Here is a 16572-nt window from a genome sequence, read left to right as displayed (position 1 = left end):
GGGCACATTCAGTCTCACCAACTATTTCCCACCTTCTATTGTACAGGTATGTAATGTATAAAGGACCAGTGTTCGAGTAAATGAGACTCACCAAACTTCCTCCTCACTGACTCACTGGGAACTCCAAGTCAGCTGATTCAGAGGTGTTCTCTCCAGTTGATGCTCTCAGTCCTCGGGCCAGTTCACTTGTTGCTATTCCCACATCTTTAGCCGTGGTTTGCTTCCAGTTGGGGTTTTTCTTCCAATAAACCTCTCACCGCAGGTCTAACATTAACCAGAGAGATAATGAAGCACATTAACAATGAAAAGGAGAACCAAACATTTCTGCTTAATGTTACTAAGAACAAAACTCACTGAAATTTAAACGTTGAAGCCAAATATAATAATCTCAGTGAACAATCTTTTATTGTCCCTCACACATCACAAAACAATATGGGATAAGAAGGAGCCATCATTCTGTCATGGTAATACATAAGACACAGGAACAGGGTTAGGTGATTTGATCCATCTGGGCTATAAACGTGCAGGAGCAATGTGTGGTTAAGTGCCATGCTCAAGGATACAACGCACTGCCTGGCCTGAGGCTCAAACTCATGACCTTCAGATTGCTTAACCACTTGGCCACGTGCACATCACAGAAACCACTCTCCCCCCTAGACTTCCCAGTCCCTCGGTAAAGCAGGCAGTGAAATCAAAGATCCCCACAACCTGGGACGTTCTCCTTTCTCACCCACCCCAGTCCGGGAGAAGACACAACAGCCAGAAAGCTCAAGGACAAATGTGAGCAGCCTCAGGAAACGAGGCGAGTTGGGGGAAGTTAACGGGACTCAGTGACCAATGTCAGATCCCCCAACACAACATAAAGGAAGCATCCTGACCCATCCGGGGACTCTGAGCACACACCACGTCATCTTGCATCACAAAGTGAAGGGCAGGGCAGATCAACAGTAAACAGCCTCACGTGACCTGTTGGTGGGTCTCCCATTTCAACTCTGCGGAAATAGACTGCCTGGGCTCCAGGTTTCAATGCAGATTAAGTGAAGTCGACACATTTTTGACCAGCACGGATAATCGGAAAATAAATGAGTAATTGGTCCTCAGTTCTGGGCTCACCGCCAACATCGGATCTCCCAGCTTGGGATCGGTCTCAATACTCACCGATGGGAACGCAATATCTTCGGCCCACAGACAGTGATCCCGACCCCTGGCTCCCCCACCCAGGAGGTGAGGACCCTTCCCTCGATCCCACAGATGATGCACTTCAGCACTGAGCGGAAAAGAAAACACCGCCCGGCCGGAGACAGTGAACATGCGTGAAGTGAGTGTCACATCATCCAGAGGGCAGGGCCTCGGAAACAGATGCACAGGTGCTGCCCATCTGCTGTTAAATGGGAGGGGCAAACGGGATCACGTGACCAGTCAGGTCTCCCACCCCAGGCAGAGTTTTCCAGCTACCCACCACTCTGTGTAAAGAAACAAACTTCCTGCTTACATCTCCTCTCACCTTAAATATATTAGACATTTCAACCCCCAGGAAAAATAGATTGTCTGTCCACTCAGAATCAGAATCAGGTTTATTATTACCGGTGTGTGTCATGAAATTTGAAAACTGTGCAGCAGCAGTTCAATGCAATACATATTATAGAAGGAAAAAAAACAAATAAAATAATAAAAATAAACAACTGAATCATTTACAGTATATCTAGGACCCTTACTCTTTGTGATTTTGATAAATGACCTGGATGAGGAAGTGGAGGGATGGGTTAGCAAGTTTGCTGATGACATAAAGGTTGCGGGAGTTGTGGATAGTGTGGAGGGCTGTCAGAGGTTTCAGTGGGACATTGATAGGATGCAAAAATGGGCTGAAAAGTGGCAGATGTAGTTCAAACAAGATAAGTGTGAAGTGGTTCATTTTGTTAGGTCAAACATGATGGCAGAATATAACATTAATGGTAAGACTCTTGGCAGTGTGGAGGATCAGAGGGATCCTGGGGTCCCAGTCCATAGGACACTCAAAGGACACTCGCAGGTTGACTCTGTGGTTAAGAAGGCATATGATGCATTGACCTTCATTAATTGTGGGATTGAATTTAGGAGCCGAGAGGTAATGTTGCAGCTATATGTGACGCTGGTCACACCCCACTGTGCTCAATTCTGGTTGCCTCACTACACGAAGCGTGTGGAAACCATAGAAATGGTGCAGAGGATATTTACACAGATGTTGCCTGGATTGGGGAGCGTGCCTTATTAGAATAGTTTGAGTGAATTCGGCCTTTTCTACTTGGAGCAACGGAGGATGAGAGGTGACCTGATAGAGGTGTATAAGATGATGAGAGGCACTGATCGTGTGGATAGTCAGAGACTTTTTCCCAGGTCTGAAATGGTTATGAAAAGACAGCACAGGTTTAAGGTGCTGGGGAGTAGTTGCAGAGGAAATGTTACGGATAAGTGTTTTTACTCAGGGAGTGGTTGGTGAGTGTGTGGAATTGGCTACCAGCAAAGGTGGTGGAGGTGGGTAGAATATGGTCTTTTGGATAGGTACCTGGAGACACTGGAGAAAAACAAAGTAATACTAGCTTAGAAAAATAGAGTGCTATGTGTAACCATAGTAATTCCTAAGGTAGGGACATGTCGGCACAACTTTGTGGGCCGAAGGGCTTGTATTGTGCTGTAGGTTTTCTATGTTTCTGTGAATAAATTAAAAATCGTGCAACAAACAGAAATACTATATATTTTAAATGTGAGGTAGTGTTCAAGGGTTCAATGTCCATTTAGCAATCGGATGGCAGAGGGGAAGAAACTGTTCCTGAATCACTGAGTGAGAGCCTTCAGACTTCTGAACCTCCTTACCTGCTGGTAACATTGAGAAAACCACATGCCCTGGGTGCTGGAGGTCCTTGATAATGGACGCTGCCTTTCTGAGACACTGCTTCTAATCCTCTGGTAATCTTATAAACGTCTATCCAGTCTCTCCCCAGCCGGCACGGCTCCGGAGAAAACGACACAATTTTGTCCAACCTCCCGTTAAAGCTCAGGCCCTCTAATCCAGGCAATATCCTGGTAAACCTTTTCTGCGCCCACTCCAAAGCCCCGACATCCTTCCGAGAATGGGGGCGACCAGAACTGTATGAAACACTCCAGATGTGGTCTAACTAGTTTTATAAAGCTGCAACACAACTTCCCGACTTTTGAACTCAATGCATCAACTGATAAAGACAACCGTGCCATTTGCCTTCTTAACCACCCGATCAATCTGTGCAGTCTCTTTCAGGGAGCGATGAACTTGGAGTCTAAGATCCCTCTGATCATCAACACTGTTCAGGGTTTTGCATTTAACAGTGTACTGTCTCATACATTCGACCTACCGAGCTGCCAAGATGATCATCACTAATCAAATCTCACTGAGATTTCTCAGGTCCTGTTGAATTTATTGCCAAGTGCACAAGTACGGGAAGGTACAGGTACAGAGAAACACTGACTTGTAGCAGCATCACAGGCAAGTACATTCAGATAACACACGGGACACAAGTTATACAATTCTCCGTCAGTAACAAGATAGAAACATGTTTTACTTCATCCTGCTAATAGGACCAGAACAACAGGGGCTGAGCGGCGGCTCATCTCAGACGGTTCGGTGTGAAGGTCTCACAACCCGGATTGACCCCGGCAGATTCTGTGAAGGAAGCGAGGCGAGGCCGCCAGTTCGGGAAAGTTCATCCCCTCCCCCTTCAGGTTTCACCGATCACCCTGTGTTTCTCTCTCCCTCCCCACCCCCACCTTTTATTCTCCAGTCCTGCCGAAGGGTTTCGGCCGGTAATGTCGACTGTATTCTTCTCCTAGATGCTGCCCGGCCTGCTGAGTTCCTCCAGCATTTTGTGCGCGTTGCTCGCATTTCCAGCAGCTGCAGATTTTCTCTTGTTTGAGTTCGGGAAAGTTAACTCACCGCTCAACGTCAGACCTCCCCGATCGAGACCGGCTTCAATACTCACCGAAGGAAAATTGTTGGTGTTGCCCCGCAGAGAATAATCCGTCTCCGGCTCGCAGTCCAAGGGGGCGAGGACCCCCGCCCGATCCCGATCCCGAACCCGGACCCGCCGGTGACCCACTTCCACAAAGAACGAAAAAAACATCACTGCCTGGCTCGGGCCTGTGAGCATGCGCAATGTGCTTCATTTTGCGTCACAGGCGGTGGGCGGGGCCACGGAAACAAACCCGCAAATGCTGCCGATCTGCGGTAAAACATGATCACGTGACGCTGGAGGGTCTCCCATGTGACCGGTGACTGTTCCTCGCCCTTAACATACTGCCCTACCCACCGCCGCATTTCCCACATTATTTCATTATTTCCCTATATAATTTCCATACGTATTTAGATTTTCCCTCCATATCTTCCCCGATCCCTTTCGCTCCAGCCCCACGTCACAGAGTTATAATTTTGATTCACTTCCCATCCCGACACACAATTCAGACCCACACAGAAAATGAGCTGGTTTCTTTTAAATCAGTCAACACACACAAAATGCTGGTGGAACGCAGCAGGTCGGGCAGCATCTATAGGGAGAAGCGCTGTCGACGCTTCGGGCCGAGACCCTTCGTCAGTCCTGAAACGTTCCGAAACGTGGACAGCGCTTCTCCCTATAGATGCTGCCTAACCTGCTGCGTTCCACCGGCATTTTGTGTGTGTTGCTTGAATTTCCAGCATCTGCAGATTTCCTCGTGTTTGTCATTTAAATGTCTATGTTTATAAACACTCATTTCTATTCACATTCCTCTAGCCTCACTGGACAGGAACACTGAAACATTAAGTGAGAAACAACAGGAGGAGGCCATTCGGCCCCTTTAACCATGAGCAAGATGGAGGCTACTCTCCCATCTCAGCTTCATGCTTCTACCGATCCTCATTTTCTCGATCCCTTGGGTCTCCACAAATCTGCCAGCCTCTGTTTTATGTGAGGACGATCACCGAGTCTTCAATACCCTCTGTGGTGGGGATTTACAGACATTCACCACCCTCGGCGTGGAGACATTTCCCCTCATCTCAGTCCCAACATTTTCACTGCCATCATATTTGACCTACTAAAATGAACCACTTCACACTTACCTGGACTGAACTCCATCTGCCACTTGTCAGCCCTTTTCTGCATCCTATCAATGTCCCGCAGTAAACTCTGACAGCCATCCACACTATCCACAAAACATCCAACCTTTGTGTCATCAGCAAACTTACCAACCCATCCCTCCACTTCCTCATCCAGGTCATTTATAAAAAACACAAAGAGTAAGGGTCCCAGAACAGATCCCTGAGGCACTCCACTGGTCACCGGCCTCCATGCAGAATATGACCCGTCTACAACCACTCTTTGCCTTCAGTGGGCAAGCCAGTTCTGGATCCACAAATAATGTCCCCTTGGATCCCATGCCTCCTTACTTTCTCAATAAGCCTTACATGGGTTACCTTATCAATTGCCTTGCTGAAATCCATATACACTACATCTTCTGCTCTTTCTTCATCAATTTGTTTAGTCACATCATCAAAAAATTCAATCGGGCTCGTAAGGGACGACCTGTCCTTCACAATGTCATGCTAACTATTACTAATCATATTATACTTCTCCAAATGTTCATATCCATAGCGACTTATCCAACTTGATGTTTTCCAAAAGCTGCAGCACATCCACTTTCTCAATATCTCCATGCTCAAGCTTTTCAGTCTGCTGCAAGTCATCAGTACAATCACTAAGATCCTTTTCCATAGTGAATACTGAAGTAAAGTATTCATTAAGTACCTCTGCTATTTCCTTCGGTTCCATACCCACTCTCCCACTGTCACACTTGATATTTCAGGGTGAAAGGTGAAATATTTTTGGGGAATCTGAAGGGGAGTTCTTCACTCAGAGTTTGGTGAGAGTGTGGAATGAGCTGCCAGTGGAAGTGGTGGATGTGGGTTCGAGTTAGACACTAAAGATAAATTTGGGTAAGGGCATGGATGGGAAGTGTATGCAGGTTGTTGGCAGTAAAAACAAAAACGGGTCCGCATTGACTAGAAGGGCCGAAAAGCCTGTTCCCGTGCTGCTGGGCTCTGTGCCTCTAATAATATTCTGATTTGTAATTTCCACATGTCAGTGCTTTGCTGCTAATTACCGAACCCAGTAATATACAGTATGGGTGGCCAGGCTGCGCAGTGACTGTTCCTGTGATCAAAGTCACTGAGACGTTTCATCATTGAGCAGATAATATCTTCTCCATTCTCTTTCACTCAGTCCATCACTCAACACCTTCCATGTTTACAGGAAATCACAGAACTCACAGAGAAGGAAACCATGACAGAGGATTCCCCGCTTTTCCTCAGACCTGGTGATGGGGAAAGGCTCCCAGTCCCAGAGAGTGATGTGGGAATCAGGAATGAGTTTGCAAAGTTGGACAAAATGCTGAAAGGATTTCTGCAGCTCGGTATGGTAAAACAATGCACCGAACTGAAAATAACATTGAAATATTGCTGACGTAACAAAGTACGTCAACAAAGTTCGGCCCATAATGTTGAGCTCAGCCAAATAAATTAGCAACCAAGTGGCCACTAAACTGATTCCTTGTGCCTGCGCAATGTCCATCTCCCTCCATGTTCTTCACATTTATGTGCCTGTCTCAGCGTCTCTTAAAAGTCTCTAATATATTTGCCTCTACCATCACCCCAGGCATTCCAGACACCCACCAATCTCTGTGTGAATGAACTTGCCTCTCACATCTCCTTTGAACTTACCCCCTCTCACATTAACAGATAAAAAACAATCACAATAAACATGCGATTGTACTGGAGTGAGTGTCATGGTCCGGTCCGTGAAATCCGCATTCCGGTTTACGGTCCGGTTCATCGATCCTCATTCCGGGATTTTCTGTTTTCCCTGGGTCCAGTGGCTGCCTTAATTGAGGCACCTGATTCTCGTTTTGGGCTAGCTCCATAAATAGCTTCGGGATTCATCTTCAGTCTGCTGGACTGTTCTCTCCTTTCTTCCTGTTCCCGCACTTCTGAATCCTTGGCAGTTAGTTCGGCAGCTTATCTCAACAGTTATTTTAATCCATTTTATAAAAGATACCCCTAATCCATATTTTTCCAATACCTTAAATAAAAAAAATCCCATTCCAATCTATCAAATGCTTTTCCTGCATCTAAAGCAACTGCCACACTAATTTCCTCCCTCTTTTGAGCCAAATGAATTATGCTAAATAACTGAGTTACATTATCTGCCGATTGTCTATTTTTAATAAATCCTGTTTGATCCATCTGTATTAATATTGGTAAGTATTTAGATAGTCTGTTGGATAAGATTTTTGCTATTATTTTATAATCAGTATTTAACAAAGAAATAGGTCTATATGATGTTGGCTTTAAAAGATCTCTATCTTTCTTTGGCAATACCATTAAAATAGCTGTCGAAAAAGATTCTGGAAGTTTATGAGTTCTTTCCGCTTGATGTATTAACTCCACAAAAGGAGGAATTAATAAATCTTTAAACTTTTTATAAAATTCAGGTTGAAAACCATCTTCTCCTGGAGATTTATTGCTTTGAAATGATCCTAGAGCTTCTTCAACCTCTTTTAATGTAAAAAGCATATCTACTGCATTCTGTTCTTCCGTATTTAATTTTGGAAGAGTTATTTGTGATAAAAACCTTTCTATCTTGACATTATCATTTTGTGATTCTGATTCATACAATTCAGAATAAAAATTCTTGAATGTTTCATTAATTTCTAAAGGTTTATAAGTAATTTTATTTACTCTTGTTCGAATTGCATTTATCGTTTTAGAAGTCTGGTCTGTTTTTAACTGCCATGCAAGGACCTTACGTCATCTTTCACCTAGTTCATAATATCTGTAAAGTAGTGACAAATGGTCAAATTTCAACACCATTTCAGTTAACAAGGGCAAGGTTGTCCATTATCACCTGCTTTATTTGTGTTGGCGACAGAACCATTAGCTGAATTAATTAGAATGGACCCAGATATTAAGCGTTTCAGAGTTAATCAGGAAGAATACAAGATTATCTTATTTGCTGATGATGTTCTGCTTTATTTAACAAACCCATTGCACTCGTTGCGTAAATTATCCTATAGATTTGAAGAATATGGGAAAATATCAGGTTACAAAATAAATTGGGACAAAAGTGAAATTTTACCTCTTACTAAAGGAGATTATAGTCAATGTCGATTAATAACTCAATTTAGATGGCCGGCAAATGGTATAAAATATTTAGGTATAACAGTTGATAATGATATAAAGAACTTATACAAATTAAATTACTTACCATTATTGAAAAAAATTCAAGAAGATCTTGATAAATGGATGATATTACCAATAACATTAGTAGGTAGAGTAAATACCGTAAAAATGAATATATTCCCTAGACTACAATACTTATTTCAATCACTACCAATACAATTAACCCAGAAGTTTTTTCAAGAGTTAAATAAATATGTGAGGAAGTTTCTTTGGAAAGGTAAGCTGTCAAGAATATCGTTGGAAAAATTGACGTGGAAACTTGATCTAGGAGGGTTACAACTTCCAAATTTTAAGAATTATTATAATGCAAATCAACTTAGATTTATTGCATCTTTTTTGGAGAAAGATAGACTGGCATGGATTAGAATAGAACTAGATAAAATAGGAGAAAATACACCAGAAGATTTTATATACAAATGGGAATCTAAATGGATACGGGAAAAGAAAGAATCTATATTAAAACATTTGATTGACTAATGGAATAAGATAAATGTTGATGATGAGACAAAGAAATCTTTATTAGCAAAGAGATCTTTAATTCAAGATAGACTTATTCCTTTTACAATCGATGATCAACTTTTATATAATTGGTTTCAAAAAGGGATTAGATATATATGAGATTGTTTTGAAGGAGGTATATTAATGTCATTTGATCAATTAAAGAATAAATATAAAGTATCAAACAACACTCTTTTTTGTTACTTCCAATTAAGGGCTTATTTAAGAGAAAAATTAGGTCAAACAATGTTATTGCCGAAATCTAAATAAAATAGAAACTTTAATTCAGAAAGGAAAAACTAAAAAATTTATTTCTTGTATGTATAGCTTGATTCAAAAACAGGCATTTAAACAAGGAGTCCATAAGTGAAGACAAAAATGGGAAAGTGACTTGAACATTAAAATTGAAGAAACAACTTGGTCAAGACTATGTTTTGATAGTATGACAAATACAATAAATGTCCGGTTAAGATTAGTGCAATATAATTTTTTACATCAATTATATATTACACCACAAAAAATAAATAAATTAAACCCAAATTTATCTGATCAGTGTTTCCGATGTAACCAAGAAATTGGTACTTTTTTACATTCTACTTGGTCTTGTTCTAAAATTCAACCTTTTTGAACAAATTTAAGAGTTTTATTGGACCAAATTACTGGAACACAACTTCCACATAATCCAATATTATTTTTATTAGGCGATATTGAAGGGATAAAATCGAAACCCAAATTGAATAAATATCAGAAAGAATTTATGAAAATGGAATGGCAATAGCCAAAAAGGCTATTGCATTTACTTGGAAATCGGATGCATACTTCAGTATAGATCGTTGGAAGAATGAAATTTCCAGCTGTATTCCACTTGAAAAAATTACTTATAATCTAAGAGATAAATATGAAACATTTTTGAACGTTTGGCGCCCTCATTTACAAAAGACAGGATTAAATATATAGGTGCTCTGAAGATAAAGTAATTGGCTATTTGGGGAAAGAAAGAAATATACATACTAAAGTTATTACGAACTCCGTGAAGCATGTGGGGATCTTCTGATATCCAGGCACTCTTTCTTTCTTTCTTCCTTCCTTCCTTCCTTCCTTCCTTCCTTCCTTCCTTCCTTCCTTCCTTCCTTCCTTCCTTCCTTCCTTCCTTCCTTCCTTCCTTCCTTCCTTCCTTCCTTTCTTCCTTTCTTTCTTTCTTTCTTTCTTTCTTTCTTTCTTTCTTTCTTTCTTTCTTTCTTGCTTTTTCTATAGGGATGATAGGGGGGAGGGGCTAAGGGGAGGGGGAAGGGTATTTTTTTTCTTCTTTCTGTAATTATCTGAAAACACAATAAAAAAAAGTTTTTTAAAAAACAGTTATTTTGGCACTAACCTTCGTCAGTTTCCTTCGCCTGCTACCTTGCCTGTAACCTCGCCTGCGTCCTTGCCTGTATCGCCGTCAAGTTCAACCGCCGGAGTGAGGCTGGAGCCTCGCCATGCCAAGATATGGATGTATCTATTGCTGAGTTTGGATCTGTCTCTTTGTGTCCCTGTGTTTAGTGTCCGTCAAGGGAAGAGTCCCGGCCTTAGGAGGGGTCCTGACTCTGTATAGATCCCCGGCCCTAAGTCCTGTTCCCAAGGAGGGGTCCTGGTTCTGTGTTCTGTGTAGAACGCCGGCTCTCAGACCTGTTCCCAAGGAGGGGTCCTGGTTCTGTGTTCTGTGTAGAACCCCGACTCTCAGACCTGTTCCAAAGGAGGGGTCCCGACTCTGTGACCCTGTACTCCAACACCAAGGCTCTGTGTTCCAAGATCAAGTCAGGGCGCCATGTTCCAGCCCCGTCCAAGTCTGAGCTTCGTGTCCTCATCCAGTTCTGGTGCCTCACTGAGCCCAGGAGTACCTCGCCCAGCCTGGTGCTGGAGATTCCTCGCCCAGTCCTAGCCACATCCAAGATCCTGGTCTAGTCCAAGCCACGTCCCTGTGATCCCAGTGCTATCTTGTGTCTAGTCTGTTCCTAGTCCCGAGTCCTCGACTGCATCCGGGTTCCGAGCCCGAGTCAAGACCCATGTCCCGGGTCCCTGTCCAGTCTCTGACTCGGAGTCCTAGTCCAGACATCTAGTTCCAAGTTCCTCATCCAGGTCCCGCTTTCACAGTCTGAGTCCTAGACCAGGCTCAGTGTGCGTGTCTCGTCCAGGGCTTGTATCCATGTCCAGCGTTCTTTCCTCCTGACTTCCCTTGCTTTCATGATAATCTTAGCCCTGCTCCCAGTACTTCAGTGTCTGTGTCTTGCATTTGGATCCGCTACCAGCACCCCCCCCCCCCCACCCCCGGCAACATACATAAACCAGCCCGTGGCGTTCCTAACTGTGATTTCCTCAATATAACGAACATTACCGAGAATCTGGAATCTGCAGCGTTCGCGGTTACAGAGCTACTGACTTGTTAAGTGATCTTTATATGAGGGTGGAGGTAGAGGTAGAACGCTACCTCCCTCCATTGCTGAGGAATGGGAGGAGAGTGAGGTGTTGAGAAAGTTGTGTGTGGAAAGTGGAGAGCGGGTAGCTGCAGATGAAAGTGAGTGTGTGGAGAGATGGGGGGAAGAGAGAGGAGGAGAAAGACAGACCATAAGACACGGGAGTAGATTGAGGCCATCTGGCCTATCGAGTCTGCTCCGCCATTTAATCATGACTAAACCTTTTCCCTCCTCCTTAATCCCAGTTCCCGCTCTTCTCCCCGTAATGTTCATTGTCATGTCTAATCAAGAGCTTGACAATCTCTGCCTTAAACATACCCAACGATCTGGCCACCACCGCTGTATGTGGCAACGAATTCCACACATTCAACATACTTTGGCTCGGGAAATTTTTCCGGATCTGTTTTGAAAGGGCGCCCCTCTATCCTGAGGCTGTGCTCTCTTGTCCTAGACTGTCCCACGATGGAAACATCCTTTCCACACTCACTCTGCCCAGGCCTTTCAATATTCGAAAGGTTTCAATGAGATTCCCCCTCATCCTTCTGAATTCCAGCGAGTACAGCACCAGAGCCATGTAACGCTCCTCGTGTGATAACCCTTTCATTCCTGGAATCATCCTTGTGAACCTCCTCTGGACCCTCTCCAATGGCAGCACATCTTTTCTAAGATGTGCGGTCTCAAAACTGTTCAAAATACTCAAGGTGAGGCCTCACCAGTGCCTTATAAGGCCTCAGCATCTGATCCTTGCTCTTGTATGCTAGACTTCTTGAAATGAATGCTAACATGGCATTTGCCTTCCTCACCACCGACTAAGACTGTAAGATAACCTTCATGGTGTTCTGCACAAGGACTCCAATCTCCCCCTGCATTCTAGATTGCTGGAATTTCTCACAGTTTAAAAAATAGTCCGCCCATTTGTTTCTGCTACCAAGTTGCAGGACCGTGCATTTTCCCACATTGTACTTCATTTGCCACTTTCTTCCCCATTCTCCTAAACTAAATCATTCTTCATCCATCCTGTTTCCTCAACACTATTGCCCCTTCACCAACCTTCGCATCATCTGAAAACTTGGCAGCAAAACAATCTATTTCATCATCTAAATCATTTATATAAAGCATAAAAAGAAGCGGTCCCATTACTGACCCCTGCGGAACTAGTGACTGGCAAACAACCAGAAAAGGGTCCTTTTTATTTTAACTCCCTGCATCCTGCCAATCAGCCAATGCTCTAACCACTTTAGTGAATTTCCTGTAATACCATGGACTCTTCACTTGGTAAGCAGTTCATGTGTGTGCACCTGGTCAAAGGGCTTCTGGGGTTCCAAATGTACAGCATCCAATTCATCACCTTTATCTAATCTACTTGTAATCTCCTTGAGGAATTCCAAAAGAGTCGTCAGGCAGGATTTTCCCTGAAGGAAACCATGCTGACTTTGTATTATCTTGTCCTGTGTCACCAGGTACTGCATCACCTCACTCTTAACAATTGATTCTAACATCTTCCCAACAACTGAGGTCAGGCTAACTGGTCTATAGTTGCCTTTCTGCTGCCTTCCTCCTTTCTTAAAGAGTGGAGTGGCATCTGCAGTTTTCCAGTCCTCCGACACCATGCTGGAGTCTAATGAATTTTGAAAGGTAATTTCTAATGCCAGCAGAATCTCTAACGCTACCTCTTTCAGCACCCCAGGGTGCAGTTCTTCTGGTCACGGTGACTTGTGTACCTTTAGGTCTTTCAGTATTTTGAGCACCTTCTCTCTTGTAATAGTAACTGCACCCACTTCTCTTCCTTCACACACCACAACATCAGGCGTGTTGTTAGTGTCTTCCACAGTGAAGAATGATGCAAAATACTCAATTAGTTTCATCAGCCATCTCATTGTACCCGGTTATTATTTCTCCTGCCTCGTTTTCTAGCGGTCCTTGATCCACTCCAATTTCTCTTTTATTTTTTAATATACACTTGGGGAAAAACTTTTATATTCTACTTTGATATTATTTCTCAGCTTGCTTTCATATTTCATCTTTTCCCTTCTAATGATTTTAGTTGCTCGCACTCGTGTTGCGATCACATTTTCCAAAGGTTCTTCTACTTTAAGCTCCCTAATCGCCTCCCGTTCATTGTATAGCACCCAATCCAGTACAGCTGATTCCGTAGTAGGCTCAACGACAAACTGTTCTGAAAGGCTATCCCTCGGGCATTCAACAAACTCACTCCCTTGAGATCCATTACTAACTTGATTTTCCCAGTTGACCTTCATGTTAACATGTCCCATGACTGCCATAACATTGCCCTTTTGACTCGCCTTTTCTATTACCTGTTGTAACCTGTGGTCCACCTCCCAGCCACTGTTAGAGGCCTCTATATAACTGCCATCAGCGTCTTTTTACACTTGCTGTTTCTTAACTCAATCCACAAGGATTCAACATCTTCCAGTCCTATGTAACATCTCCCTGCCTTTACCAGTAGAGCCGCACTACCCACTCTGCCTGCCTTCCTATCCCTCTGATATAACATGTAACCTTGGGCATTCAGCTCCCAGCTGCAATCATCCTTCAGCCACGATTCAGTGATGGCCGCATCATCATACCTGGCAATGTATGATGTTGAGAGTGGACAGTCACGGGGGATATAGAGAGGGGGATTTAGAGATGGTTGGACCAAGGGGAGAGAGCTGGAGAGTGAGGAGAGCGAGGTAGAGAGAAAGGGATAGAGGGCTAAAAGAAAGGGAGTGGGAGGTTTTTTTTACGGAGACTGGGATGGAAAGGTGGAATTGGTGGGGGGGGGGGGGAGGCGACGTGGTGGGCTACAGAAAGGGGTGAGGAAGGATGGGTGTGCAGGATACCGAGGTGGTGGGGGTGAGCTATAGGGGTGGCGAGGAAGGTGAAGTGAGTGAAAATGGTGTCAAGAGAAAGGAGAGCGGGAGACAAGTTTGCAGCGTAAATGAGTGAATAAGTACAGTGTGGAGGGTGTGGTAAACTGCCCGGGTTCATAGAAAGGAGGGTTCAGTGTTTCGGGTGGCGAGGAGAGTGGAGCGATTTGGAAGGTAAGAGGGAGAGGCTGGAAGAAGAGTCCACTGCGAAGGGGAGCGGCAGTGAGGAGTCATGGATGAGTGAGAGGCGGTGCGTCTGGTCAGAACGATTAAACTAACCAGTTATTTATCCACAGTGGCGAATATGTTAGTCATGGTTGAGATTGTGGCCCTCGTCTCGGAATCCCACAGCGAAACTTTTACCGCACATGGCCCCGGTTCTGCAACCCGACGCTGGGGTGGGATAGGGGGCGTTGTGGGGTGAGGCGGGGGTTGGGGGTATTACGATTTCCATGCACTGCTCCCGATCACTGTGTCGAACTGTAAATCCGTCAGATCATGCCCACCCATCCATGTACTTAACCAAGTTTCTGTATGTACACCGAGTGAGTGTATATTGGACAGCGAAGGAGGCCATCATATCTTGCAGAGGGATTTGGATCAGCTGGATAAATAGCAAATGGACCTTCGGTAGGAACCACGAGGCTAGGGTTTACAGATTAAAAGTAGGACACTGATGATGTGTACAACAATGGGTTCGGGGAATACGTTGGAACTGGCGTCCAATGTGGATAGGGTCGTAAGGAAATGTTTTGACGCATTGGACTTCATGTACTGGGTGCAGGAGATGGGATGTTATGTTGAAGTTGGTGAGGTCTAATGTAGAGTATTGTCTGCAGTTTTGGTCACTTAACTGCATGAAATATGTAAATAGGTTTGTAAGAATACTTTGAGAATTTACAAGGATGATGCCGCGATTGGAGGACCTACGTTATAAGGAAAGATTGAATAGGTTAGGACTTTATTCCTTGGAATGTAGATTTCCGGGACATTTGATAGAGATTATACAAATTATGAGGCTTACAGGTAGGGTTAATGGAACGGAGGGATGGGAAGAGAGGGATAGACCGGGGGAAAGGGGAATGAAGGGCAAAGGATGTGCAGAGGAGAGTATAGTGGTGGTGAGGGGGGTGCTGACGGAGCGGTGCAGAGCTAGAGGCGAAAGTGTGGACGGAGAGCGAGGGGGTTGAGAGAGTGCAGAGTGAGTGGAAAGACTGGTGGAGAGAGGGACAGAAATGTGAAGGGTAAGTGGAGTTGGAGCACACAGGGGTGATGATGGTTTCACTCATCTTTCCTCTTCTACACTTCGCTTTCCCCACTCTCTTCCCCAATCTCTTCCCATCACCCTCTCCCGCTCTCCATGTCCCCTGCAGAAGGTGGTCTTGATTGACGTTAACCAACTCGCACCTTTAAACCTCGCCTCCAGTTGGCACAGAAATCCATTGAAGACACCTTCCCCGCTCTACAGCCTGAAGAGGTCAGTGCATTTCATCACAGGTGGCCATTTTCAATCCGCGGCTCACTCCTTCTCTGATTGTCAATCAGGTCGTCATAAACTCCCTTCGGGCATTTTAACACAGGTGAAAATTTTCAGTGAATGCATCTCTCCCTCCCAGACGACATTCTGACAACAATTTTTTACTGAAGTTCTTGCCTCACTCCCTCCATGGTTCCCATTTTGGATCAGCCCATCACTCTTTCCCGTGTTAAATCATCCGGCCCTTTGGAATAAGCGACATTCCAAGAGGACATCGAAAGTTTCTTTCGATACGTACAGTCGAAAACAAAATGCGAGACTAGGTGTCGGACGCTGGGAAAAGACGCTGGAGAGATAGTAATGGGGAAAGGAAATGGCGGACGAACTGATTGAGTGTTTTGCATCAGTCTTCACTGTGGACGACACGAGCAATATGGTGGAATTTCCGGGTGTCATGGTTCATGAAGTGTGTGAAGTTACCATCATTAGAGCGAAGGTTGTTGGGGAACTAAAAGGTCTGAAGGAAGATAAGTCACTTGGACCAGATGGTGTAGATCCCAGGATTCTGAAAGAGGTGTCTGAAGAGATTGTGGAAGCATTAGTAATGATCATTCAAGAAGCACTGGGTTCTGGAAAGTTTCTGGAACACTGGAATTTTGCATGTGTCACTCCACTCTTCCAGAAGGGAAATTGTAGGCCAGTTAGGCTGATCTCGGGTTGGAAAGGTGTTGGAGTCTATTATTAAGTAGCTCTGACGGTACTTGGAATCACATGGTAAGATAAGCCGTCGTCAGCATGGTTTCCTCAAAGGACAATCTCGACTGATAAATCTGTTGGAATTATCTGAAGACATAACAAGCAGGAGAGGTAAAGGAGAATCGATCGAAACTGTGTACTCGGATTTTCAGAAGGCCTTTGACAAGATTCCATACATAGAACATAGAATAGTACAGCACATTACAGGCCTTTCGGCCCAGAATGTTGTGCTGACCCTCAAACCCT

General features: G+C 44.1%; 1 long non-coding RNA gene across 1 annotated transcript in view; it reads right to left on the bottom strand.

The window, feature by feature from the left end:
- Positions 1-4128, bottom strand: part of LOC140722904 (uncharacterized) — a 29433-nt gene extending 25305 nt beyond the window's left edge. Inside the window, exons 1-2 of the long non-coding RNA XR_012097767.1 lie at positions 3990-4128; positions 92-264 (exon numbers count right to left, since the gene is read on the bottom strand). This is a non-coding gene — a long non-coding RNA (uncharacterized lncRNA). The remainder of the gene's footprint in view (positions 1-91; positions 265-3989) is intronic.
- Positions 4129-16572: the final 12444 nt, after the last annotated feature.

Source organism: Hemitrygon akajei, unplaced genomic scaffold (assembly GCF_048418815.1).
Source record: "Hemitrygon akajei unplaced genomic scaffold, sHemAka1.3 Scf000092, whole genome shotgun sequence".
Lineage (NCBI taxonomy): Eukaryota > Metazoa > Chordata > Chondrichthyes > Myliobatiformes > Dasyatidae > Hemitrygon > Hemitrygon akajei.
The sequence above is the reverse complement of the archived record's forward strand: the minus strand, read 5'-3'. Positions and strand labels throughout refer to the sequence as shown.